Below are 26,744 nucleotides of genomic sequence, written 5' to 3' on the forward strand. Positions count from 1 at the left end.
AGCCCGCAGCTGGGACAGGGCTTAGAAGGAGGTCGGGGATTGGGACATTGGCGAGCCCAGTGGCCTTCTTTTCCGCATTTGAAGCAGACACCTGGCGGGGTTGCCTTTTGCGGACCCCGTGGATGCTGTGATCCATGGGAGATGGCCGGCCTTAGGGCGGCTACAAGAGCTTGGGTTTGGAGGGCCACCTTCTGGTGCATCCGAGCTTGTCGGCTGGATTCTGCCAAATCCTCACGGCCATTATAGACTTTAAAGGCCATCTTTACCAGATCTCGAATAGGGGTCTGAGGGCCATCTGCTGCCCGTTTTAATTTCTTTCGGATGTCCAGGGCTGATTGGATGATAAAATGGGTGGCTAGGACCGCTGCCCCTGCCGGCGTGTCGGGATCCAGCCGGGTGTAGAGAGTTAAGGCCTCTGTAAGGCGACTGAGAAAGATAGCTGGATTTTCGTTAGGTTCTTGGGTTATCTCTTTTAGTTTTTCAAAATTGACCACCTTATGAGCGGTAGCCTGCATGCCAGCCAGGAGGCATTGGATCATGAGGTCGCGTTTACGGCGGCCATCTTGGCCATCCTGATATGTCCAGCCTGGATCGGTGCCAGGTACGGCAGTCGCTCCGACAGGCATGGAGTTGTCGGTAAGGTGAACCTGATCTGCATGGTTTTGGGCAGCAGTTTGAATTCTTTCCCTCTCGTCAGGGGTCAGAGTAGAAGATAGGATCACAAAGATATCGTGCCAGGTTAGATCGTAAGCTTGAGAGAGAGAGCGAAATTCTTTGATGTAGCGGGAAGAGTCGGCAGAAAAGGAGCCTAATTGCTTTTCTATTTGAGAGAGATCTTGGAGGGAAAAGGGAACATGAACTCTAACTAATCCTTCCGCTCCTGCTACCTCCCTCGGAGGGCAGAGGAGATTTGGATCTTGGGAGTCGTGAGAGCATGTATGTGCACTAATTGGCGAAGCAAGGGGCGTGGGAGGAGAAACCGTTGAGGGAGGCGGGAGAGCGGTTGGAGGGGCCGGAGCGGGTTCGGGAGGAGGAGGGAGCGCTTCAGGGTAGGGTGGAGGTTGGAGAGGGGCTCTGGAGGGGGGAGAGGCGAGAGATTCGGGTGGGTCGGCTAGTGGAGGGGGGTCATCGTCAAAGGAAGTTAGGGGCTTGGATGTAGGAGATGTCTGTTTGACAAGAAGGATCTGGGAAGTGGAACAATCGACGCAGAGGGAAGGACGGGAGCGCAAATACCAGAAGGCCTGGACCTAGGGGACCTCGGACCATTTGCCATTTGCCCGTTCTGCGGCAGTAATTATCTAGATCACGGAGGATGTTAAAATCGAAAGTCCCTTCAGGAGGCCATTTGGATTGATTGTCTAGAGGATATTGTGGTCAGGCCACAGTGGAATAGAAAATAAGCTGTCGGCGACGGAGATTTGGGAGAAACCGAGGGCTGTAAAATTGGCTAGGAGACACCCCAGGGGCGTCTTAGGATCTGGTTTCGATTGTGAGGTTCCCATGACCCCTAGTCTGTCCCTGAGTGAATGGAGAGGGAGAGAGGCGTCCCTGGTCTCCGTCTCCAATTCACGGCAGGTCGGAGGGCGGTCAGGCGATTGGGACGTCTCCACAGTTGCCCGAGGCCCAGAGAGAGGACGGAGGAGTCCCTGACGTGGCCGCGATTAAGGACAGGGAGTCCGGTGGGCAGGGACTCTGAGGGTCGGAGGGAACAAGGGAGGGGGACTTACCCCGTTTTCTGCCGGATCGGGTGGATGAGTAGAGGTTCCCTGGTTGTCTCCTGGGGGAGGGGAGGAGCGGGCCGCGCGGTAACCCTGGGGCTTGGTACCCCTCCCGGGTTTCGGCACTAAGTGTAAGGAACGGCACCAAAGACGTAGCAGAGCTTAAACAAGCTTAATTTGGGAACGCTCCTGGACAGGGCTTACTGGCCCGAGAGAAAGGGGCCAGAGAAGTCGCGCCCGGTCGGGGGTTTGGGCAGAATTTATAGGGGAAGAAGGGAAAGGGGTGTGGTGAATCCGGGGACGGGGCGCAGGGTATTCCTTATTTGGTGGTCTTTTCGGGTATCGTGAGGGACCGTTAGTCCCGCCCCTCGAAAGGCGGGAAGGCTGGGCCGGGTGGAAAGTCCCCAGGTCAGTTCCTGGAACTGGGTGGTCCGGAAAGTCTCCAGGTCAGTTTCTGGAACTGGGTGGTTCGGAAAGTTTCAGTCTGATACAACCTGTGAGTCTGATTGCGTTCCCCTGCCTCGGGCCAGTTGGCCTTACAAGTTCCACTTGATTTTTAGTGTGCTCTTAACTTGGAGTGGTTTTGCTAATGCTATATATATATATATATATATATATATATATATATTTTTTTTTTTTTTTTTTTTTTTTTTGTGTGTGGTACGCGGGCCTCTCACTGTTGTGGCCTCTCCCGTTAAGGAGCACAGGCTCCGGACACTCAGGCTCAGCGGCCATGGCCCACGGGCCCAGTCGCTCCGCGGCATGTGGGATCCTCCCGGACCGGGGCACGAACCCGTGTCCCCTGCATCGGCAGGCGGACTCAACCACTGCGCTACCAGGGAAGCCCTTATATTCTTATTTTAAAATTAAAACAGCAAATACTCACCTCGAAGTTTAAAAGTTTTTGTGTGTTTCTGAAAGGCGCACCTTTCCAGGGACAGATCTTTCATGTCAATGAAGCCATACATTCTGTTCATTTCTATTTCTATTGTCAGGTCTGGCTATTTCTCAGCTCTGGGGGATAAAAATGAGAAAGGGGGGCTTCCCTGGGGGGGCAGTGGTTGAGAGTCCGCCTGCCCCGGTCCTGGTTCGTGCCCCGGTCCGGGAAGATCCCACATGCCGCGGAGCAGCTGGGCCCGTGAGCCATGGCCGCTGAGCCTGCGCGTCCGGAGCCTGTGCTCCACAATGGGAGAGGCCACAACAGTGAGAAGCCCGCGTACCGAAAAAAAAAAAAAAAAGGATGGAAAAATGAGAAAGGGTGAGGTCCAGGCTGTGGCTCCTGAGTTTACATCAGCTTATTTCTGTCAAAACTGGGATTTTTTTCCACAGAGAAGCAGGGGGTATTCTAAGACCATTCTATGATTTCTGCTTAATCCCTCACAGAGAGAACAAAGCAGGGCTGAATTATCTGGCAGGAGATTTTAGAAATTTAGAGGCGAGGTCAAGGAGCGAAGCTTGGCTAAGTGCTTCCTGAAACGTGTACCTGTGTGATCTGGCTGGAGGCTTGTGCCAGAGCATGCGTCAGGAGGAGGCCGGGCGCGGATGTAACTCCTGCCCACGTCCTCACTTAAGGCGCGGGTGTAGCTCCTGTGGGCCAGAGCTTCCCGCACGTGCTCACTTACGCCTCCCAACAACAACTCAGGGGGATCTGGGTCCCCGTTGAGCTGACAAAAGCCTGAGACACACAGGTAAATAACAGGCAGCCAAGAAGGGAAAGGCAGGGATCTGAACCCAGATCTGCCTCCCAGAGGTCATGTATCTCCCACTGCTAGGGCCCATGATACCTTCGTGGGCCCCATCTTCCACCAAAAAGTATTAAAAATTATCTTTTAATACTATTTATTACTACTACTATTTACTACTGTTTTGGCGTGAAGACAAGTCTAATCCAGGCTGGAGTCATTTTTATATATACGTTATTATTATCCTCTTTTTTCTTCTGATTTTTAAAAAAATCATTTATTTATTTATTTATTTGGTTGCACTGGGTCTTAGTTGCAGCTCAAGGGCTCCTTAGTTGTGGCTCACTGGCTCCTTAGTTGCAGCATGGGGACTCCTTAGTTGTGACATGCGGGCTTCTTAGTTGCAGCACACAGGCTCCTTAGTTGTGGCATGTGAACTCTTAGTTGCAGCAGGCATGTAGAATCTAGTTCCCTGACCGGGGATTGAATCTGGGCCCCCTGCATTGGGAGTGCAGAGTCTTATCCACTGTGCCAACAGGGAAGTCCCCTCTTGTGATTTTAAAAGAAATGAAAATGCAAATAATTTGTGTGGGCCTCTAGACATACTGTGGGCCCTGGATCCCAGCCTGATTGTGTCTAATGGAGAATGTTGCCTGGCCCCTCTAACACGATTCTTCCTTCAATTTCTTTGTTTTCTAGGAGAAGGGGAAGTTAAGGGAAGCCAGAGCTTTGGGGACAAGAGAAGGGGGATTTGTTATAGAAGCAGAGAGTATCTGGCACTGAGCAGAGTTTGAAAGTCACTGTGATCAGTCGTTTTTCAAAATCTTTTGTTAGTGCTGGAACCCTTTGTGGTAAAAAGATGCGTTATTATATGCAACGTCAGTACAGCTGGCCCTCCACATCCTTGGTTCTGCGTCAGCGAATTCAACCAACCATGGGTTGAAAATATTTGGAAAAATAATGTCCAAAAAGTTCCCAAAAGGAAAACTTGAATTTGCCATGCACTGACAGCTATTTACATTACATTGTATTTATACCTATTTACATAGCATTTACATTGCGTTAGGTATTATAAGTAATCTAGAGCTGATTTTAAGTAGGTATACAGGAGTATGTGTGGAGGTTATAGGCAGATACCATACCATTTTATATCAGGGACTTGAGCATCCTTGGATTTTGGTATCCAAGGAGGGTCTTGGAAACAATCCCCTGTGGATACCGAGGGACGACTGTATATAAAATTGGTCGAAGTGGGCGAGTTCTGGGGCTCTCATTCCCAAACACTCTGCCATTCTGAAGGGCTCTTGAGGGACCCTCACTGACCCTGAAGGTGCATTGGAACAAAATCTTAAACCTCACCTCTTTCCCAGGGCAGTTCAGTGAGACTCAGAGAAGCTGAGCTGCTCACAATTGCTCAGTGGTTCAATAACACTTGGACCCAGGCCTGGGAATCTGGATCCCGAGCCTGGCCTGTTTCACTAGCCTCCTCGTCCTTTCATTATGCGTACCTGGTCCAAAGAGTCACAGCCAAATCCAGTTTTGACTTCTCAAAACATGATTCAACTGGAAGATAAGTGGAAATGATGGTTGATTAATATTGAAAGTGAATGAAAGAATGAATGGGGAGGACATTGCAACACCAGGAGAGATTTGGGGTTTTTTTTTTGCGAGGTGTCCTTTGGCTTGAAACTCAGGCTGTGATGGGCTCAGTTGTCCCTGTGAGGTTTGCTCCTGACCCTCTAAGGAAACTCAGAGGGTCAGGAGCAAACTCAGAGGCTCAGGAAACTCAGAGGGTCAGGAGCAAACTCAGAGGCTCAGTTGTCCCTGTGAGGTTTGCTCCTCTTATCCTGGGAATAAGAGGCTGGAGAGGAAGATACCTCATCTGGGGAAGGGTAGACGATTCTAGAGTATTTTGTGAGTACAGACTCATGCTTGTCCTTCCATGTCACCCTTCTGTCAGTGCTGCTTCTGCTCTGGACTTCATTCTCTTCTACATCTGGAGGTTTCTAAGGAGAAAGTAAGGTGTGAGCTTCAGAAAATAGAGGTTCAAATCGTAGCTCTGCTGAGTAACCTTGGGCAATTTATGTAATCCCTGGACATTTCTGTTGTTCCTTCTCTACAGTAGAAAACAATGATGCCTGTTATCTCACAGCATTGCTTTGAAGACCGTTTATGATAATATCTGAAATAGCACTGAGTAGCCTCTCTCCTGGATGTATATCTCAGGGAAATTCTCACACAGATACAGAAGGAACATTTATGAAGGTGTTCATCATGACATTTATAGTGGTGGGAGTGTGGGAGGTTATTAGTCAACTGTGGTGAAAGCATACTCTGGAATATCTCTTAGCAATGAGAAGGAACACACTGGATTTGCACACAGCAACGTGGGTAGATCGTGAAAACAGTGCTGTGTGAAAAAAAGTCAGGAAGAGAATGCTGTGGGTTTAGAGCCCAATGCCATGCATGTAACATCAAATACATGTACACAAACACACCCCTAAATGCTATACAAGGTCATATACAAATAAAAGATACACATCAAGTACACTAGAGTGGTAGAGTGGGGGAATGGGGGTAGAGAATAAATAAAAGAAAATCAGAGGGCATCCCTGGTGGCGCAGTGGTTGAGAGTTCACCTGCCGATGCAGGGGACACGGGCTCGTGCCCCGGTCCGAGAAGATCCCACATGCCACGGAGCAGCTGGGCCCGTGAGCCATGGCCGCTGAGCCTGCGCATCCGGAGCCTGTGCTCCGCAACGGGAGAGGCCACAACGGTGAGAAGCCCGCGTACCACAAAAAAAAAGAAAGAAAGAAAGAAAGAAAATCAGGCCTTGTAGAGTCCAATGATGAAAATGTGCCACAAACCAGGGAGTTTGATTAATTTAACCTTCTGCATCGGAAACCCTAAAATACAATTGCTTAGCAGTGAGCCAGTCCCATAGTAGGCCTGGTTATACCTAACTCTGGACCAGGATTTCTCAGTCCCAGCATGAGTGACATTTGGGATTGGATCATTCTTTGTCATGGGGGTGCTGGCTTATGCATTGTAGAACATTTAGCAGCATTCCTGGCCTCCAACAACTGGTTGCCAGTAGTATCCCTTCCCCAGTTGTGTCAATCCAAAATATGTCCAGACATTGCCCAAGACCCTAGGGGTGCAGAGTCACCCCTGGTGGAGAACCACTGACTTAGAGAGTGGTGATAGAGAAACTGAGGATGCACTACCAGAATAGTCTCACTGCTATGTGCTGGGTGAAGTTAGAGCTAAAAAAATCTGTATTTGGTATGAGAAAGTTACATTCAGGCAGAGAAGCAAAGAAAGAAAGAGACAGGAAGAACAAAAAGTATCAACAACAATCGGACCTCCGTACCACTAATAGAGTTCCCTTTGGAAAACACTCGCCATCAGAAGGCACAAGCATATTTCAGTTGTAATGAAGTTAAGGAAAAGCACTTCATCATTATGATGTTTGTGTATGAGTATATATATACATATATACACACTCACATGTATGATTCTTTCTTCATTTAGTCATAAGACGATAGTATCCTGAATATTATTGCTTCTTCCCCTGTTGGTTCTGAGTACGGTGAATTGTTATACTTTTCTTTTTGAGTCATGTTCTAAACAGATAGTCCATACTTTGACAGAGTGAAAGATTAGTAATTCTTCAGGAGAAATTTGGGGACTTTCTATCATATAGTGTGTGTTCAATAAATACCGACTGGACAATATCTGCTGTGATTTTGTCTGCTCTGTGGTATACATTTTAATGCATCCTTGTGTACCTTGTATTCTGTCACTTGTAATTTATGTCGTCTTGGAAAGGTAGATCCTCAGTTTAAATATATTATTAGCATTCCTTGAAAACATCTGTTTTGTAAGCATCCCATCAATTCTGTTTCCACGACATGGTGATGATCAAATTGGAAGATGTTAGAAGAGGTAAAGAAAAAGGGGAATGAGGATGTTATAGCTTTCTAAAACTCTGGCTGGTGTTAACTAAAAGTGATGGCACTTTTAGTCCCCTTGTCATTTTGATGTATCTCCAAATTTTTGTAAACGGATTTTCTTTTAAGCTTCAAAGATTACAAGCTATACAATATTCCAGCTCAGCTGCTGTAATTGATTAGCCGCATCTTCCATTTTGACAGTGCGGTGGCCAGGGTAAAAAATAATAGATGATAGTCCAGCCTTCTAAATTGAACTTCAGTCTGTTACATTTCAGCCTAGGACAAAAGAGTTTCCTTAGAGGGTCTAAGTTTCTCTTTGACCTCAGTGTTTTCAAGTGTGATGCATACTTAATTTTGCAGAAACTCTTCATTTCAGTCTATAAAGCTGTGCTACTTGGGTTTTGCTATACACTAAAGTTAGTTCCTACACTCAGATAGCTGGGAGGAAGACCAAAACAAAGCCTCTTTTAGACAGTAAGTTCGCTCAGGGTCAATACATGGATCTGAAAGAAAATACTTTTCTCAGATAACAGAAAAACTCGTCATTTTCTCAATCCAATCCTTTATGTATGAAAATGTATTAGTATCCCATAAATTTGGAAATGTGTATGCATCATTACAGCATTTTAAAGAAAATTCCCATTCAGATGTACACCTCAAAACACTAAACTGAGAAAAAGATTTCAATATATCAAAATTCCAATTTGAACTGCTTGCCCAAAGTTTTACATAAGGTAGGAATTTTTTCAACTACATTTACAAAATAGGGAAAACTGATTGGTAAATTTGGGATAATGTAAACCTGCTAATCTTTGAGTTCTTTAAACTGTTCTCACATAGAAGCTTCCTCATCAACAGATTACCACTTGCAACCATTTCTCAACCTCCGTTCAGAGTGACCAATGATAGTGAAGTGATGGCCCCGTACCTGGATCTGTGGTTGGCCCTGGACCTGGACCAGGATTTGGAATCTGCAGGAACATGGGTTGCTGAGAGCCAGGTGGTCTATTAAGGTCCAAGCCAATAGGGAGGCAGCTGAGAGTCCGACTCCTTGAAGTTCCCCTCAAACAGCAGGGCCAAAGGCTTAGAGGTGAACTAGGTAGAGGTCAAGACTTCACCGTTCAGAGCCCAGTCGGGATAAAATCAGAGGTTTGGGGCAAGGCAGAATGGAGGAGCCATTGTGAAAATAGCCCCTTGCATGCTCTCGAACCGTCCTCCAGTCCCATTTCATAGACATACGCCCTAGTTGCAAGGAGAGGGGACTGAAAATATGAGTCTTTTTTAAGTGATGGGGGCACCCATGTGCTGCTGGAAGACTAGAAGGCTTGCTCGGATTGCCTGAGGGGGTCACTGAGGAGGCCTAGGTGGCCACCGAGCCAATAACGTTTTCAGAGGGGACCACGGCCGCCTGGACACAGAGCCCCACCACAGACTCCTGAGAGCCACACAGCTGTCACAACAGAACACAGACATAAGATGCCATGACGTATGGAGCCAGTGGCACACTGATGAGGACAGCTGAGCTGCAAAGGAGGGATGCTATTTGCTCTTCCTTATGTGACCTCATGCCTGCGTACTGTCCATGATGTTATGGCCCACAGAAGCATAGAGCAAAGGATTCAGTTATTATCATTTCATTCTGCCTCTTTTATAGGAGCTAAACATTAGTAAAAACCGTGTTAGAATAGTTGTTGTAATTTCTTAGGCTATTGCTCTATTTGGAGCTTCTGAAAACAATCTAACTTACTTTCTAAAATCTTGACTGTCCTGTAGAGATCTGGAAAATCTCTTATGAATGGGGAAAGCAGGGAAACAGCAATGTATATTACCCATGAAGAAGGAAATTCTGTTGAGGCATGACGTATAGGCAGTAAAATGCAAAGATCTTAAGTGCGCAGTTCAGGGAGTTTTAACAGAGGAATACGTCCATGTACCCATCGCCTCAGTCAAGATATGGAACATTTCTATCTCCCCAGAAAGTTCCCTCCTGTCCCTTTCCAGTCAAAACTCCCTCTACCTCTTCCACTCCCAACCCCAAGCCACTACTATTTGAATTTTTCACTATAGATGTTTTGATTGTTCTAGAAATGGATATAAATAGAACCATGCCATATGTACTCTCTCCATCTGACTTCATTCACTCAACATACTGATTTTGAGAGTCATTCATGTTGTTGCATGTATCAGTACTTCCTTTTTATTGCTGAGTAATATAACATCACAATTTGATTATCCACTCACTTGTTGATGGAAATTTGCATGTTTCCAGTTCTTGTCTGCTATGAATCAATTTCCTATGAACATTTACATACAAGTCTTTCTGTAGACATATATTTTCATTTCCCCTGGGTAACTACCTAGGAGTCTAATACCAGGATTAAGAATAGGGAAACTATATAAGAAAGTGTCAAACTCTTTTCAAGCTATATCCTACCATTTTATACCCCCGCCAACAATGTCTGAAAATTCTTGTTGCTCCATACCCTAGCTACCACTTGTTCATGCTCATCTTTTCATTTAAACTATCTTACTAGGTTTATAGTATGTATCGTGGTGTCTCATTGTGGTTTTACTTTGCATTTCCTGATGACTGGTGTTGCTGAGTATCTTTTCAGGTGCTTATTGGTCATCTATAATTTTCTTTTGCAAAGTGTATTTTCAAGTCCCGTTTAAAAATTTTAGTTGTCTTTTTATTATTGATTTGTCGCAGTTCCTTTTAGCATCTGGATTTGTGTACTTTGTCATGGATTATTGCAAATCTGATCATAGTCTGTGGGTTTTCTTGATGTTGTGTTTTGGTGAGCAGAAACTTTTAATTTTGATGAAGTGTGGTTTATGACTTTTTATTTTATGGTTAGTGCCTTTTGGGTCCTGTTTAAAGACATCTTTGCTTACTTCAAGGTCAAGAAGATATTTTCCAGTGATTCCCTCAAGAAATATTATGGTTTTTGCGTTTACATTTAGGCCTATGATCCTATGAAGGTATTTATATCATTTTCTACTTATATACACATCTGTCAGGGATATGAAAAACAACTTATATGACAAAACATCTCTTTGTGAAAATAATGGCATGCAAAACATATGTCCTAAAAATAAGTTATTCATAGCGGCCTATTAAATTGCAATCATGTATTAGTAAGCAAGTGATTTAGAAAATCAGCTGCCTTTCATTCTATTGGGAGAGCTTGCTAATTAATGTACAACTCGCTTTGTAATAATATGGGAAAGATTATCTAGCTGAATTCAGTTTTGCTAACAAAAGAATGTGCAGGTTTTTCCGTACTTTTCTTTTACACAGATGCATTTCGCAATTTGAAATAATTTCTTATCAATGCCATATTGTCTCTAGAAATCTCTTTCCTCAGCTTCTATGCAGAACAACTCATCATCCCCTTTCTTTTATGAGTGGCACATGGTGAGGCCTCCAAGAGGTACTGAGGATGGTCTTTATCAGCAGCAAGGCCAGCTGGTACAACCTTCATCTCTATTTCCAAGCAGAAACTCCAGAACAGTTCAGTTTGCAAATGGAAATTCCTCCCTCCCTTCCTCCTTCTTCCATTCATCAAAAGTTTGAAACAGGGCTTCCCTGGTGGCGCAGCAGTTGAGAGTCCACCTGCCGATGCAGGGGACACGGGTTCGTGTCCCGGTCCGCGAAGATCCCACATGCTGCAGAGCGGCTGGTCCCGTGAGCCATGGCCGCTGAGCCTGCGCATCCGGAGCCTGTGCTCCTTAACGGGAGAGGCCACAACAGTGAGAGGCCCGTGTACCGCAAAAAAAAAAAAAAAAAAAAAAAAAAAAGTTTGAAACACTTCTGATTTACCTGAGGTAGTATACATAATTAGAGGAGCCCCAAGGATCATTTCTTGATCATTAAATGTAGTTTTCTTATTAATTTTTATCTACATGAAATATGTGAATAATTAACTGTATCAGTCTCTCTAACTCTAGAGAAACAGAACCAATAGGATATATGTGTATGTATATGTATGTGTGTGTATGTACATTATACATACATACCTATATAACATATATACCTATATAACATACATTGAAGAGATTTATTTTAAGGAATTGGCCCATGTGATTGTGGGGCTGCCAGCTCTGAAATCTGTAGGGGCAGGCTGGCAGGCTGGCAACTCAGACAGTAGTTGGGTGTGTAGGGTAGGCCAGCAAGCTAGAAACTCGGGCAAAACTTCTCTGTAACAGTCTTAAGGCAGAATTGCTCCTTCTTGGGGAAACCTCAGTTATTGCTTTTAAGGCCTTCAACTGATTGGATAAGGCCCACCCACATTATGGAGAGTAATTCCCTTTACTTAAAGACAACTGATCATAGATGTTAATCACATCTACAAAGTACCTTAACTAGACTAGTATTTGATCAACCAACCAACCATAGCCTAGATAAGTTGACACATCATATTTAACCATCACGATAATATTTAGCAGATTCTTGACTAGTAAGTCATTTGGAACAAAAATATTTTATAATAAAGCCCAATTTTCCAAAAGCAATACAATCATTAATTTTTGAGCCAGACTTTTATGAGTCAGGGGAGGACTGGGAGACTACAGCTTTTCAACAGAGAAGAGGCAGGCAGAGGACGTGTGGGGAGGGTCTGTCCTGGGAAGGCCCCATAGCCTCCTGCTTGGTTACATCACTCTGGTCCTGGCCACTATCATGTCTCCTGTGGACCACTGAGATACTTTCCTAACCCTTCCTCCTGCTTCTCTATTTGCCCTCACAATCCATTTTCCATTTACAAGTTATTTTAATAACTATAGTACTATGACTTTACTAGATAGTCAGGATATAAAAAGGCTGTAGGGTTCACTCAGGCCTCTGGAGCTGGAGGAGAAAGTATTCAGTATCTTCATCAGGCAAATATATTCAAAACCTCATCATTTAGATTTGGGGGAGAGGTTCCAGGCTTTCATTGGTGAACTGAAGATTCAGATTACATGGAATTGAGCTGTGAGACCACCCCATGTGGAAAGCATTAATGTGTCAGCTATAAAGAGCCTTCAGTGTGTCCCTTGAGCGTTGTGTATGAGCATCTATTCATAGGGTCTGAGGCATGGGCCTCTTTTCAGGGAACTAGAAGACAAGCCTAAACATCACCCAGAGAGGTAACCCAACATTCTTGGAGGATGCCATAACTGCCTGAATGAAAACATTAAGATGCTTAATGCTTAAGGAAACAGTTATGTTTCCTTAGTGGATAGACATCCTTTAATCCAAGGAAAAGTTAGAATTCAGAAAAAATTTTTAAGAGAATCAAAACTATAGCATTAATATTTTTGTGGTTAAGAATAACCTATACCTATTTGCTATTTAAGGTGTTTCTAACATTTGAGAGAATTTATCCTATTAAAATAACCAATCAGCTTTGTGATACCAATTCAAAATATGTATTTGAATTACTGATTTAAACTTGTGATTTTAGCTTGAAATCTTATGAAGTTTATAAGCAATATTGAAGTGGAGCAGGACCCTGTGGGGCCCTCCCTGGTACAGATTCTTTCCGTGTCCTCCTCCCCAGCTCCATTTCTTATTTGCAGGAAAGAGGCTTCAGCCTCCTTGACCTTCCCTGAGTTCCAAAGGGCAGATTGGAACAGTTGCTAATCAGGGAAGGGAGGGAATGAAGAAACAAAGGAGGAACAGTCAAGAAACAGTAGAGCAGCAGAAGAGGAAGTCAGAGAGTAGAAGTATAAGGGGGACTCAGTACATGAGAAGTTCTCCATTGCTGGCTTGAAGGAGGGAGCCACATGGAAAGGACCTAAGAGCAGCCTCTAGGAGATGAGATCAATCCCCTTCCAATAGCCAGCAAAGAAACAGGGCCTCATTCCTACAACCACAGAGAACTGAATTCTGCTAACAATAAGAATGAGCTTGAAAGCATATATTTTCCCCCAGAGCCTCCTGAAAAGAACCCAGCCTAGTCAACAAGTGGATTCTGGCCTTGTGAGAACCTGAGCAGAGAACCCAATCAAGTTTACCCAGACTGTGACCTACAGAACTGTGAGTTAATAAATGGGAGGGAGGGAGGGAGAGGGAGAGGGAGAGGGAGGGGGAGGGGGAGGGGGAGGGGGAGGGGGAGGGGGAGGGGGAGAGAAAGGAAGGGAAAGAAAGAAAGAAAGAAAGAAAGGGGGAAGGAAGGAAGGAAGGAAGGAAGAAAGAAAGAAAGGAGGAAGGAGGGAAGAAAGAAAGAAAGAAAGAATAGTGCAGCCTTGGGGCAGAGTCCTTGGTCCTCGTCAACGAATATTACATAACTATATCTTTCAGTTCTTCTGTGGGAACTCACACAGGTGGGCAAGGGTAGCTTCAAAACTTAGGTTTATTAACATATTTACAAATTTAATTCATTAGATTTATAAACATTACTTAAGTACTTGTGAAGGTTTGTTACTCACACAATTGAAGCATGTAAAAAAGAAATAGAATATATTAAAACTTTAAATGCTGGCACAGAAAAAGAAATACAGATCAATGGAACAGGATAGGAAGCCCAGAGATAAACCCACACACATATGGTCACCTTATCTTTGATAAAGGAGGCAAGAATATACAATGGAGAAAAGACAGCCTCTTCAATAAGTGGTGCTGGGAAAACTGGACAGCTACATGTAAAAGAAAGAAATTAGAACACTTCCTAACACCATCGACAAAAATAAATTCAAAATGGGTTAAAGACCTAAATGTAAGGCCAGACACTATAAAACTCTTAGAGGAAAACATAGGCAGAACGCTCTATGACATAAATCACAGCAAGATCCTTTTTGACCCACCTCCTAGAGAAATGGAAATAAAAACAAAAATAAACAAATGGGACCTAATGAAACTTAAAAGCTTTTGCACAGCAAAGCAAACCATAAACAAGACGAAAAGACAATGCTCAGAAGGGGAGAAAATACTTGCAAAGGAAGCAACTGACAAAGGATTAATCTCCAGAATATACAAGCAGCTCATGTAGCTCAATATCAAAGAAACAAACAACCCAATCCAAAAACGGGCAGAAGACCTAAATAGACATTTCTCCAAAGAAGTTATACAGATTGCCAACAAACACATGAAAGGATGCTCAACATCACTAATCATTAGAGAAATGCAAATCAAAACTGCAATGAGGTAGCACCTCACACCAGTCAGAATGGCCATCATCAAAAATTCTACAAACAATAAATGCTGGAGAGGGTGTGGAGAAAAGGGAACCCTCTTGCACTGTTGGTGGGAATGTAAATTGATACAGCCACTATGGAGAACAGTATGGAGGTGCCTTAAGAAACTAAAAATAGAATTACCATATGATACAGCAATCCCACTACTGGGCATATACCCTGAGAAAACATAATTCAAAAAGACACATGCACCCCAGTGTTCATTGCAGCACTATTTACAATAGCCAGGACATGGAAGCAACCTAAGTGTCCATCAATAGATGAATGGATAAAGAAGATGTGGCACGTATATACAAGGAATATTACTCAACCATAAAAAGAAACGAAACTGAGTTATATGTAGTGAGGTGGATGGACTTAGAGTCTGTCATACAGAGTGAAGTAAGTCAGAAAGCGAAAAACAAATACCGTATGCTAACACATATATATGGAATCTAAAAAAAAAAAAGCACAGTTCTGATGAACCTAGGGGCAGGACAGGAATAAAGACACAGACGTAGAGAATGGACTTGAGGACACGGGGAAGGGGAAGGGGAAAGTGGGACGAAGTGAGAGAGTAGCATGGATATAAATACACTACCAAATGTGAAATAGATAGCTAGTGGGAAGCAGCTGCATAGCACAGGGAGATCAGCTCGGTGCTGTGTGATGACCTAGAGGGGTGGGATAGGGGGGGTGGGATAGGGAGGGTGGGAGGGAGATGCAAGAGGGAGGGGATATGAGGATGTATGTATACATATAGCTGATTCACTTTGTTATATAGCAGAAACTAACACACCATTGTAAAGCATTTATACTCCAAAAAAGATGTTAAAAAAAAATTTAAATGCTGTTTAACATACTAAAGAGAGTGTAATCAACTGCATTGGCGATGGGAGCACGCATTAATGATCCCCCAAGTGTGATTATTAAAACTTGGTAGATTTATAAATACAATAATATGATTAGTAAATTGAATGTAAAAGCTAAGAGGAACTGGTTTTTTTTTTTTTTTTTGCGTTCCGCGGACCTCTCACTGTTGTGGCCTCTCCCATTGCGGAGCACAGGCTCCGGACGCCCAGGCTCAGTGGCCATGGCTCACGGGCCCAGCCGCTCCGCGGCATGTGGGATCCTCCCGGACCGGGGCACGAACCCGTGTCCCCTGCATCGGCAGGCGAACTCTCAACCGCTGTGCCACCAGGGAAGCCTATTTATTGACATTTAATAATTAACCTTAGTACTGTTAAGTAGTCAGGAGTTACCCAAGGATTGTGGGTCGGCTCTTAACATATGTATGTGAACAAGAAGGTTCACTTAAATGGTCCCTCACACAGCAGGGTTGGTTGGAAGGACAAATAACTGTAGCAATTGAGGATGCAGATTTCTAGAAGTTTGGTTACTGCTTCTAATCAGCAAATGTTCAGAAATATTGAGATTGAGTCTTGGGGTGTCTTGCCATACTATGAAGAAATGTTTTTTCTAACTGAGAAAATAATAACTTGTTTAACTCACCCACTAACCTTCAAAGTAGGCACTGTTACTCTCCTCATTGTTCAAATGAGGAAGGAGAGGTGCAGGATGTTTACGTGATTTGCTGAACAACACAGCAAGCAAAGAATGGAACTGAGATTCACTCTCAGAGCTCCAGAGGATGAGATCTTAACTGTCTGCCTTAAGACTTCTCGTTGTATAGAGTGTGAAGCAAAATTACCGAAGTAGCTGATCAATTACTGAACAACTGGAAGCACTACCTGGGCAAAGTTGTGGGGTCATTGAAGTCCATTCCTCCTTGCTCTCATCCTAACCTTTTTGTGTCCTGTCAACCTAAATAAACTTAAGAGGCAATAATCAAGCAAAAAAAGTTTATTTGGATCAAAGTATGCGATTTGGGGCACACAGATTTGGGTAGCTTCCCAAACAGTGTCCTGCTAGGGAGTAAAAGTCAGGGGCTTTTAAAGGCAAAGAAGAGAGGTTTGCATTACAAAGAATTTTGTAATTTTCAAGTTGGAGGCAGAAGCTAGTCTTGGCTAAACATGGTTGAATACTAAGGCTGTTACTAGAGGGAGGTAAAAGTTCGTTAATGTGACAAGTTGCAGGTGTTCTTGCAGAGTCCTTGGAGTATTTGTGGTTTGGCCCAGTTCAGAAGTTCATGGTTCCTGCTGGTGAGGATGTGCATAAGGGTCACCTCCTTAATGGTCTCCCAGCTCCATTTTAAAACCCCTTGACATAGGTGACTCCATTTTATTTCACGTTTTACAGTCCTTTCTCCTAATTCTCTTGGAATCTGTCATCCTCCCCCTATATGGCAAGGTTAAGTCTGTGATCTGAGACTCCCCACCAATTGGTTAGTAAAGATTTCCATCTTCAGCTGTATTGGTGTTTATTTCAATTGTCATTTTCTTTGTTGTCTCTTCTCTCCAAATGTGGCTTTTACCTCAATATTAAAACAATTCCAGCCTTCAGGAAACAGGTGGATAGATATTTGTAGAGTGAAAGTGTTCCTAAAAATCTCGGATAATCCCTCGTTTCCTGCCAGAGGCTGCTCTAGCCCGTTCTAAAGGGTTATAGCTGGACCTCTTGGCAGTTGTCAGAAAGGGAATAGTTTGTATTGCTTGTCATCAGCTTTATACAGAAAATGAAGTGTGTCTTAGGTCTACCAGCAAGCCTGCTCTGGTCTTTGTCTATTCTCTCTTGCCTTATGTGATGTTTTAAAATATGTCCACAAATTCTTTGACTCATTCTAAAGAAAGTAGAGCCTAATTCCTCTCCCCTCAAGTGTGGCATTGACTAAATGTCTTGCTTCTAATAAATCATGTAAGGTGGAAGTGATAATACATGACTTCTGAGACTACATCGTAAAAGGCACTGTGGCTTTCCCCTTGCTCACACTTGGATCACTCACTGTGGAGAAAGCTCACTGTCATGTCATAAGGGCATCCAAGCAACCTATGAACAGGTCCACGTAGCAAGGAACTGAGGCCTCCTGCCAATAGCCAGCATCAACCTGTCCACCATATGAGCCATTTTGGAAGCAGATCCTTCAGCCCCAGTCAAGCTTTCAGATGATTGTAGCCCAGCCAATACCATGACTGCAGTCTCATTAGAGACTCTGAACCAGAACCAATCCCCTAAGTTGCTCCCAAGGTTTTTACCCACAGAAACTGCAAGGTAAGAAATGTTTGTTGTCTTAAACTGCTAATTTTTAGGGTAATTTGTTATGTAGCAGTAGATACCTAATACATTTTCCTTGGTTGAACCCCTATCTGGGCATCTTCACATCTTCACTTACTCCTAAATAACTCCTGCTCACACTGACTCACTCAAGGCTCCTAGGAACATATCTGGTTTTTTCCATCACCTTTGAATACCTCATATTTAAAGTAATATTTGTATCACAAACTCCCTTATGTCATGCCTTGGATTGAATTTTATATGATCAATGTTATATTTTCTTCAGGTATTGAAGCTTTAAACAATGAAGCATGTTGTCGGAAATCTTTATCATTCTTCACAGAAAAATTCCTGTAATTTTTGGATAGTTTAAATATATTATGCCTATTCTACATTCTCCTTCTAGGCATTAAGACCTTATAGTCATGACTTCATTCTGATAAAGCCCCTTGGACGTGCAGGGGTCTCATCCTCCTACTTTGGTGTCTGTGGTTAAGGAAGTTGAGTAGGTATGTTTATGCTGTATGCTCACATGTTAGATCAGTAGTGCTCAACCTTGACTACGTGGTAGAATCACCTGGAGCACTTCATAAAGATTTAAATCAGTATCTCTGTTGGGGTGAGGACAGGAGTCTATATATTTCAAAAGACTTCAATGTCTCTATTAGGCAACCAAGTTTGGGGACCACTCCTTCGGGTTATAGCCAGCATAGAATTCAGTCTATCATTGCCGGCTCTAAAGAAAACACACTGCTTGTGGTTCGGCTACTATTTAGCCATGTAATCTTAGGAAAGTCACTTTACCTCTCTGGACATCCATTTTCCATTATAGGATAGAGCAGTGGTTCTAACCCTTGGCTCTGGTGCTGGGGAGCTTCCTGGTTCCTGAGTCTCACCCCCAGAGATTCTCGTACAACTGTTTTGGGGTGTGCTCTGGGCATAAGGAGTTTAAGAAGTCCCCACCATGGTGATTCCAAATATGCAGTCAAGATTGAGAACTAGTAAACGGATTACTGCTAAGATCCTTTCCAGCTCTATTTTTATTTTCAGTGCCTGTGATTTGGGTTGACGTGAGAAAACCAAGGAATTCTCAAGCTTCATAGCTGACTCTTGACAGATATGGTGCGTTATTCATGAGTTATTTGAAGTTATTCAATAAATAAAAGGTTTGGAACTGGAAAGGGTTAACCTTTGAACACTTTCAGAGGATCAGTTGAGTTCTTAGTAAAGTTTGGGAAGTCAGGGAGGACTACGGAACAACTAAGAGGAGTAGCTCTTCTGACACCAATTTTCATGGGTGGTCCGTGAACGAAACGCCAACTTACTCAATTTTTCCAAAACTAGACACTGACTGTGACTTTTTTATGGTTGTCCCCCTAACAACCTTATTGTCTTGATACTGCACCATGGCAACAAATAAAGTACACATCATCTTTTATTTTTATTCCTTAAATAATGCGATGGAGGAAATGTTGTGCTTTCATTTCTAGAAGCAGGAATGGAAACAATTCTGTGGTTGCTTCACAGAATTCCTCGTGCTGGTTTGAAATCAGTGGTTTCAGTAAGGGCTGCTTGTGGGAGGTGATCTCTAAGATAGCCCCAATGATTCCAATATTCATGCCCTTGTGGAATCTCATCTTGAGTGCAGGCTGGACCTAGTCATATGCTTCTAATCAATAGGATACAGCAAAAGTAATTGGATGTCTCTTCTGGTTTTAAAAGACAAAATATTCACACACTCTCTCTGACTCATCTCATGGGCTGGCTTTTTAAAAATTTTACTGTATTGAAGTATAGTTGATTTACAATGTTTTGTTAATTTCTGCTGTACAACAAAGTGATTCAGTTATACATATGTATATACATTCTTTTTCATATTCTTTTCCATTATGGTTTATCACAGGATATTGAATATAGTTCCCTGTGCTCTACAGTAGGACGTTGTTGTTTATCCATCCTATATATAATAGTTTGCATCTGCTAACCCCAAACTCCCAATCCATCCCTCTCCCATCCCCCTTCCCCTTGGCAAATACAAGTCTGTTCTCTATGTCTGTGAGTCCGTTTCATAGATAGGTTCATTTGTGTCATATTTTAGATTCCACATATAAGTGATATCATATGGTATTTGTCTTTCTCTGTCTGGCTTACTTCACTTAGTATGATCATCTCTAGGTCCATCCGTGTTGCTGCAAATGGCATCATTTCATTCTTTTTTTATGGCTGAGTGGTATTCCATTGTATATATGTACCACATCTTCTTTATTCATTCATCTGTCGATGGACATTTAGGTTGTTTCCATGTCTTGGCTATTGTGAATAGTGCTGCTATGAACATAGGGTTGCAGGTATTTTTTTGAATTATAGTTTTGTCTGGATATATGCCCAGGAGTGGGATTGCTGGATCATATGGTAGTTCTATTTTTAATTTTTTAAGGAAACTCCGTACTGTTTTCCATAGTAGCTGCACCAATTTACATTCCCAACAGTGTAAGAGGGTTCCCTTTTCCCCATACTCATCGGCTGGCTTTGATGAAGCAAACTGGAGAGGCCAGCATGGTAAGGAACTGAGGATAGCCTCTACTCAACTGCCCGTGAGGACCTGAGGCTCTTAGTCTAACAACGCTTGAGGAGGTGAATCTTGCCAACAACCACATGAGTGAGTTTGGAAGTGGATTCTTCCTCATCAGTCCTTCAGATGAGACTTAACACCTTGATCGCAGCCCTGTGAGAGACCCTGAAGCAGAGGACTCAGTTAAGCTGTGCCCAGATCCCTCACCAACAGAAACCATGGGATAATGAATGTGTGGTGTTTCAAGACGCTAAGTTTTAGGGTAATTTGTTAGAGAGCAATAGATAACTAATACAGTGCTGATGGTGAACGTGGCTGGAGAAAGTTTCAGGCCATGCTCTTTTTTGAGACTTGGAGCTCAGTGAAGGCAATGGTAACAGCTGAGTTCAAGCAGGATTCAGCTCTACAGAGGCTGACTTCAAGGATGTCTGTGCTCTGATCTTCCATAGGGTGTCTGCAGTGTTTGTCATCCAGCAGTCAGGCTTCATGCCTCCTGGCACGAATGCTCATTTTGATAAGTCTGTAACTAGGGGAATGAATCTGCTGGTAAAGGAAGAAGGGAAAGAAGGAAATGGAATACAGGCTTGCTGAATGTAAGCATGTGCTCAGCACTTGACCCAAACATTAGTCATAAGTGTAAGGTCAGTGTGGTTCTCCCATTTCACCCAGGGCGACAGAGGCTCATGGCAGTTATCTCGTTCATTTGGACCCCAACCTAAACTTTCCTAGGTACGGTTTTTTCCATTACACCAAGATGTGTTTATAATTAATCATTGGGATCTGAATGGGTTACTCTCACTTATAATTACTGCTACACAAATATGAAAAATGACCTCCCTAACACACACACACCAATTTTTGCTGAGTTGTAATCATTCTCATCATCGTGTCTCTCATTTCCGTGGAGAGAGCAAGAAGCAATGCAGCATGTTTTGGGGGTTTTTTTTTTTGACTCTTAGTTCCAAGTTCAGTTGGAAATAGGTTTCATTTCCTTTGCTAGTGCCAATGGATTGGTAGTGATTGCTGGAATTCAGTGTAAAGAAGAATCCTGGGGCCAAGTTTAGGCTCAGTTAGAAAAATTGTGATCAATTAGAGATTAGCTGGGAGTAGAGTAGACAAGGATTTCCATTGTTTTTTCTTTTTTCTTTTTTTTTCTTTTTGGCCACACCGTGCGGCCTGCGGGCATCTTAGTTCCCTGACCAGGGATCAAATCCCTGCCCCCTGCAGTGGAAGCGCGGAGTCTTAACCACTGGACCGCCAGGGGAGTCCCTCCATTGTTTTTTTCTAATAAATGTCAGTCCTGACATAGGCTTCTAAATAGGATGACCAGTTCATTCTGGTTTGTGTAGCGCTTTCCTGGTTTTAGCCCTGAAAGTCCTGCGTCCTGGCAACTCCCTCAATCCCAAGCAAAACAGAACTGTTGGTCACCTTGTACCAAGGTATCTTTCTGGACGCCAGGTAGACTGGAAATTGGAGGTTTCGTAGTGCCTTGCAACTCACATTTGATCCAGGGACCAGCAGGATCAGTATCCCCTGGGAGCATATTTGCAACACAGACTCTCAGGCGCCACTCCAGACCCGCTGAAGCGGAATCTACACTTCGCCAAGGTCCCCCAGGATTCATGCACATTGAAGTGTGAGCAGCTGCCCTGGGGCATTAGGCCCTGCCGGAGGACCACTGCTTATCAATCAATGGCTCCAAGCCCTTCTCAGCTAAAACACCCAAGATTGATTGCTTCACGCAAGTGACACAGCGTCATGAACACGCCCCCATGCTCTGCAGAGGTGCGTGGGCAACGGCACAACCCTCTCCCACTTGAGCTCTCTTGCAACTGCTGTAACCGACACTGCAGTGACACAGCAGTGTGAGTGCGTGCTTTAGGGGGCAGCTGCTGCCTGAACTGCTGCTCCGACCCGCAAGTGCCTCTCAGGAGGAGAGGAAGAGGTCCATTTGTCCCCTCTTGGTCTGTGCTCGGACTTTGGTCGTGTGACCCAGTGGTCTGTCCTAGGATCCCTTTCTAGGTGCTGTGGGAATGGGGGTTGGGGTGGGATTTTTAGAGAAGCCTTGAGGTCCTGGGTACCAGTGATTCTCCAACTTGACTCACCTAGAGGGCTTGTAAAAGAGCAGATTGGTGGTCTCCCCCCCAGAGTTCCTGATTCTGTAGGTCGGAGATGGGACGTGAATATTTACATTCCTTGCAAGTTCCCGGATGACTCTACAGGCCAGCAGTATCAGCATCGCCTGGGAGTTTGCTAAAAATGCAGACTCTTGTAGATTCTCAGGCCCATTGCAGACCTCCTATCTCAGAGTCTGCATTTTAATATGATGCCGGGTGATAAGTGCACAGTGGGTCTGCAGACCATGAACTCTGAGTAGCAAGGGTCCGATGGCCACGAGAAGTTGTTTTTCCTGTTCCAGACTTGTTGGAGGTGACGGCAGCCTTTAGATCTGTCTCTGCCCCCTTTGACTGTCTGGTTGATTCAGCATCATGCCTGTCATCCCCGACCTGCACTCCCGGGCCTCAATATGAGCTGTCTTCCTTTGAATACTCCCCTCTATACCCCTGAAGGGAAATACTACTTGACTCTGCTCTGGAATATTAGTTTTCAAAAACGTAAAGAGGGTGAATGCTTAAATATCTGCCCACTTTCCCACTTCTCTCAAGGCGGTGGTGACCCACTGACTCCCCTCAACTCCCTTCCTGGGCTAGTCTGACCTCTCTGCGTGGCACTGTTGCAGGAAGGCTCCAGCATTGTATTTTAATACCCAGAGAAATGATGGTGGTGATGTGCATGTGCTGTGTAGGGTTTTGTCTGCAAAAGATTGTAGAAGGAATATAACAATGCAAAACATTTGGAAAATAGCATAGAAAATATTCGCTTACTATCCCGATGGCCTAATACATAGTTATATTTTTATATATTTTCTCCATCTGTTGAAAACCATATGTGATAGACAGAATAATGGCCCCTCAAAGATGTCCATGTCCTAAATCCCTGAACCTGGTACTTTGTTAGGTTACATGAAAACTTGGAAATTAACATTGCAGGTGGAGCAAATGTTGCTTACTGCTGATCTTAAATAGGGAGAATATCCTGGGTTATCTGGGTGGGCCCAGATAATCACAAGCGTCCTTAAAAGTGCAAGAGAGGCAGAAGACGACTCAGAGGGAAATGTGACTCTGGAAGGAAGTCAGAGTGTGGTGATGTGAGGACTCAATTGGCCTTTGCTGACTTTGAAGATGGAGGAAAGGGCCACCGCCCAAGGAATGTGGGTGCCCTCTAGAGGTTGCAAAAGACAAGGAAATGGATTCTCCAACACGGTTTGTAGAAAAGAATGCCGCCTTGAAGACTCCTGGATTTTAGCTCAGTAAGACCTATGTCAAACTTCTAACCTCCCAAATTGTAAGGTAATGAATATGTGTTATTTTAACCAGCTAAATTTGTGGTGATTTGTTACAGCAAAATATAAAAGTAATGCACCATATTCTTCACAGTTACATCAGGCCTAAATATTTTTTTAGTGTTGCCTTAGTTTTATAATTATTTGAATGGCCATCTGTCATTCCATGGAACTGAAGTACTGTCATTCCTTCACCATACCCTCTTTTGAACTTTAGATGTGAGAAGAGCTTTCTGCATTTTCCTTTTTTAAGTTTTATTATTTTTGGAGCATATTCTACCAGAAATTAAACCTTTTCTATATTTAACTTTTTAAAAAACTCTTAAATCCACTTGAAATTTAACTTGAAATATGGCATAAGGTAAGAGTGCCTTTTTTTCCTAATTTGTTTTTTCAACAGCAAATGCTAAATGATTTTTTCTTTTCTGTTGTTTTATAATGCTTTCTTTGTTAAATATTCAATTTTATCTTAAAAAAATTCATTTTCTGGGCTACTGATTGTCTTCTACTGATTGATTTTTGTCTGTTCTTGAGGCAGTTTCACTGTTTGAATTCTTGTTGCTTTTTAATACATATAAGTTTCTGTGAGGACTACTCTTCTCCCTTATTGCACTTCTTTTAAAGAGTACACACTTTTAAAAATTATTTTTAAATTTTAATTGTTTATTGAGGTATAATTGACATATAACATTATATTAGTGTCAGGCCTTATTGCACTTTTGTTTAATTTTTTTTTTTTTTTTTTTTTTTTGCGGTACGCGGGCCTCTCACTGTTGTGGCCTCTCCCGTTGCGGAGCACAGGCTCCGGACGCGCAGGCTCAGCGGCCATGGCTCACGGGCCCAGCCGCTCCGCGGCATGTGGGATCTTCCCGGACCGGGGCACGAACCCGTGTCCCCCGCATCAGCAGGCGGACTCCCAACCACTGCGCCACCAGGGAAGCCCCCTAGGTGAACTTAATTTATTGTTTCCAGCTCCTAGAAAAATCTCATTGAGTATGTGGTGTCCACTGCCTTGGCAAACACCTTCAAAACGCTTACTTAGACTTACAGTCAAAGCCCTCAATCATGTGACCCTACTTTTCCTATTTCCATGTTTCACAAACTTCATATAGTGAAGCCATTTCTTTTGTATCTTCCGTATGGATCGTTTTCCATTTTATGAGTCTTTGTGTATTCTTTTCTCAGTCCAGGTTGCACTTCTCACAGTGAAATTATCTGTGATTTGTCTTAGGAGCTCTTCTCAACAGCTTGATGTATGAAGAGTGTGACCGTTGGAATCAGACAGCCCTGGGCTTGAATCTCAGCTCTGTTACTTACTAGCTGTGTGGCTTGGAATAAGTCACACAACCTCCTTGTGCGTCAGTTTCCTCTTTAAAATGAGGTTAACAGCATCTTCTTTGCCGGGTTGTTAATCGGATTATAGCTAATGTATACAAAGAATCTAGCGAGATCCCTGGCACATAGAAGGCAATCAATGAATATCACATTCATCTCATGATTTTATTATCCACCCTCATTAAACCATAAATTCTTTAAGAATAAGGGCAGTTTACTATTCGTACATGTATACCCCATGGAACCTAGAATATAATAGGTGCTTAATAAACATTTACTATTTCAATTTCCTCCTCCCTCTCCCTGTCTTATTAAAATCCCTTTCATTCTCCAAGGCTCCTGCTGCAGCCCCATCTCCTTTCTGACTCATCTTCACCACCTTCACTACACCTAAACTAGGTGGGTGAGTGCAAGGGAATGATGTAGAATGGAGGACAAGGGAGAAAAATAAGGGTTCATGGGAGACAGTCTGTCAGATTTCTTCTAGCTCTAACTTTTTATATAATTTTGAGATTTTATGGGGAGGGCGTTATTACTGAGTTTTTGTTAATGTGCCCCAAATGTATATACTAGGGCTTCTTATCAGGCCATTTAAAACTCAACTCAAAATGAGAAAATATTTGCAAAAGACACATCTGATAAAGGACTGCTGTCTAAAATATACAAAGAACTCTTAAAACTCAGTAATCAGAAAATAAACAACCCTTTAAAAAAGGGGCCACGGCTTCCCTGGCGGCACAGTGGTTAAGAATCCACCTGCCAATGCAGGAGACACGGATTCGAGCCCTGGTCCAGGAAGATCCCACATGCCGTGGAGCGACTAAGCCCGTGCACCATAACTACTAAGCCTGAGCTCTAGAGCCTGCGAGCCACAGCTACTGAGCCCGTGTGCCACAACTACTGAAGCCCTCGCACCCTAGAGCCCGTGCTCTGCAAAGAGAGAAGCCACCGCAATGAGAAGCCCGTGCGCCGCAACCAGAGAAAGCCCGCGTGCAGCAACGAAGACCCAACGCAGCCAAAAATAAATAAAATTAATTAATTAAATAAAAAATGGGCCAAAGACTTTAACGGCCACTTCACCAAAGAACACGTACAGATGGCAAGTAAGCATATGAAAAGGCGCTCCGCATCATATATCATCAGGGACATACAAACTAAAACAAAAATGAGATGTCACTGCATACGTGTTAGAATGGCCAAAATACCAAGTGCTGACAAGGATGTGGAGCAACAGGAACTCTCATTCACTGTTGGTGGGAATGTAACGGTGCAGCCACTTTGGAAGACGGTTTGGTGGTTTCTTACAAAACTAAATGCACTCTTACCATACGGTTCAGTAATTGCGTTCCTTGGTATTTATACCAAGAAGTTGAAAACTTAAGTCTACACCAAAACCTGCACACAGATGTTTATAGCAGCTTAATTCATAATTGCCAAAACTTGGAAGCAACCAAGATGTCCTTCAGAAGGTGAATGGGTAAATAAACAGTGGTGCATCCAGATGGTAGAATATTCAGTGCTAATAAAAACTGAGCTACCAAGCCATGGAGACACCTTAAATGCATATTACTAAGTGAGAGTAACCAATCTGAAAAGGCTATATAATGTATGATTCCAACTATACGACCTTCTGGAAAAGGCAAAACTATGGAGACAGTGAAAAAAGCAGTGGTTGCCAGGGGTTGAGGGGCGGGAGGGATGAACAGGCAGAGCGCAGAGGATTTTTAGGGCAGTGAAATTACTTTGTAT

At 43.4% G+C, this 26,744-nt stretch overlaps 1 protein-coding gene across 1 annotated transcript in view; it reads left to right on the top strand.

The window, feature by feature from the left end:
- Positions 1 to 26,744, top strand: part of FRMPD4 (FERM and PDZ domain containing 4) — an 852,755-nt gene that overhangs the window by 17,770 nt on the left and 808,241 nt on the right. The window contains exon 3 of the mRNA XM_079910629.1: positions 13,274 to 13,378. The gene's annotated coding sequence lies outside the window, so the exon portion shown is untranslated. The remainder of the gene's footprint in view (positions 1 to 13,273; positions 13,379 to 26,744) is intronic.

This window comes from Stenella coeruleoalba (genome assembly GCF_951394435.1).
Source record: "Stenella coeruleoalba genome assembly, chromosome: X".
Lineage (NCBI taxonomy): Eukaryota > Metazoa > Chordata > Mammalia > Artiodactyla > Delphinidae > Stenella > Stenella coeruleoalba.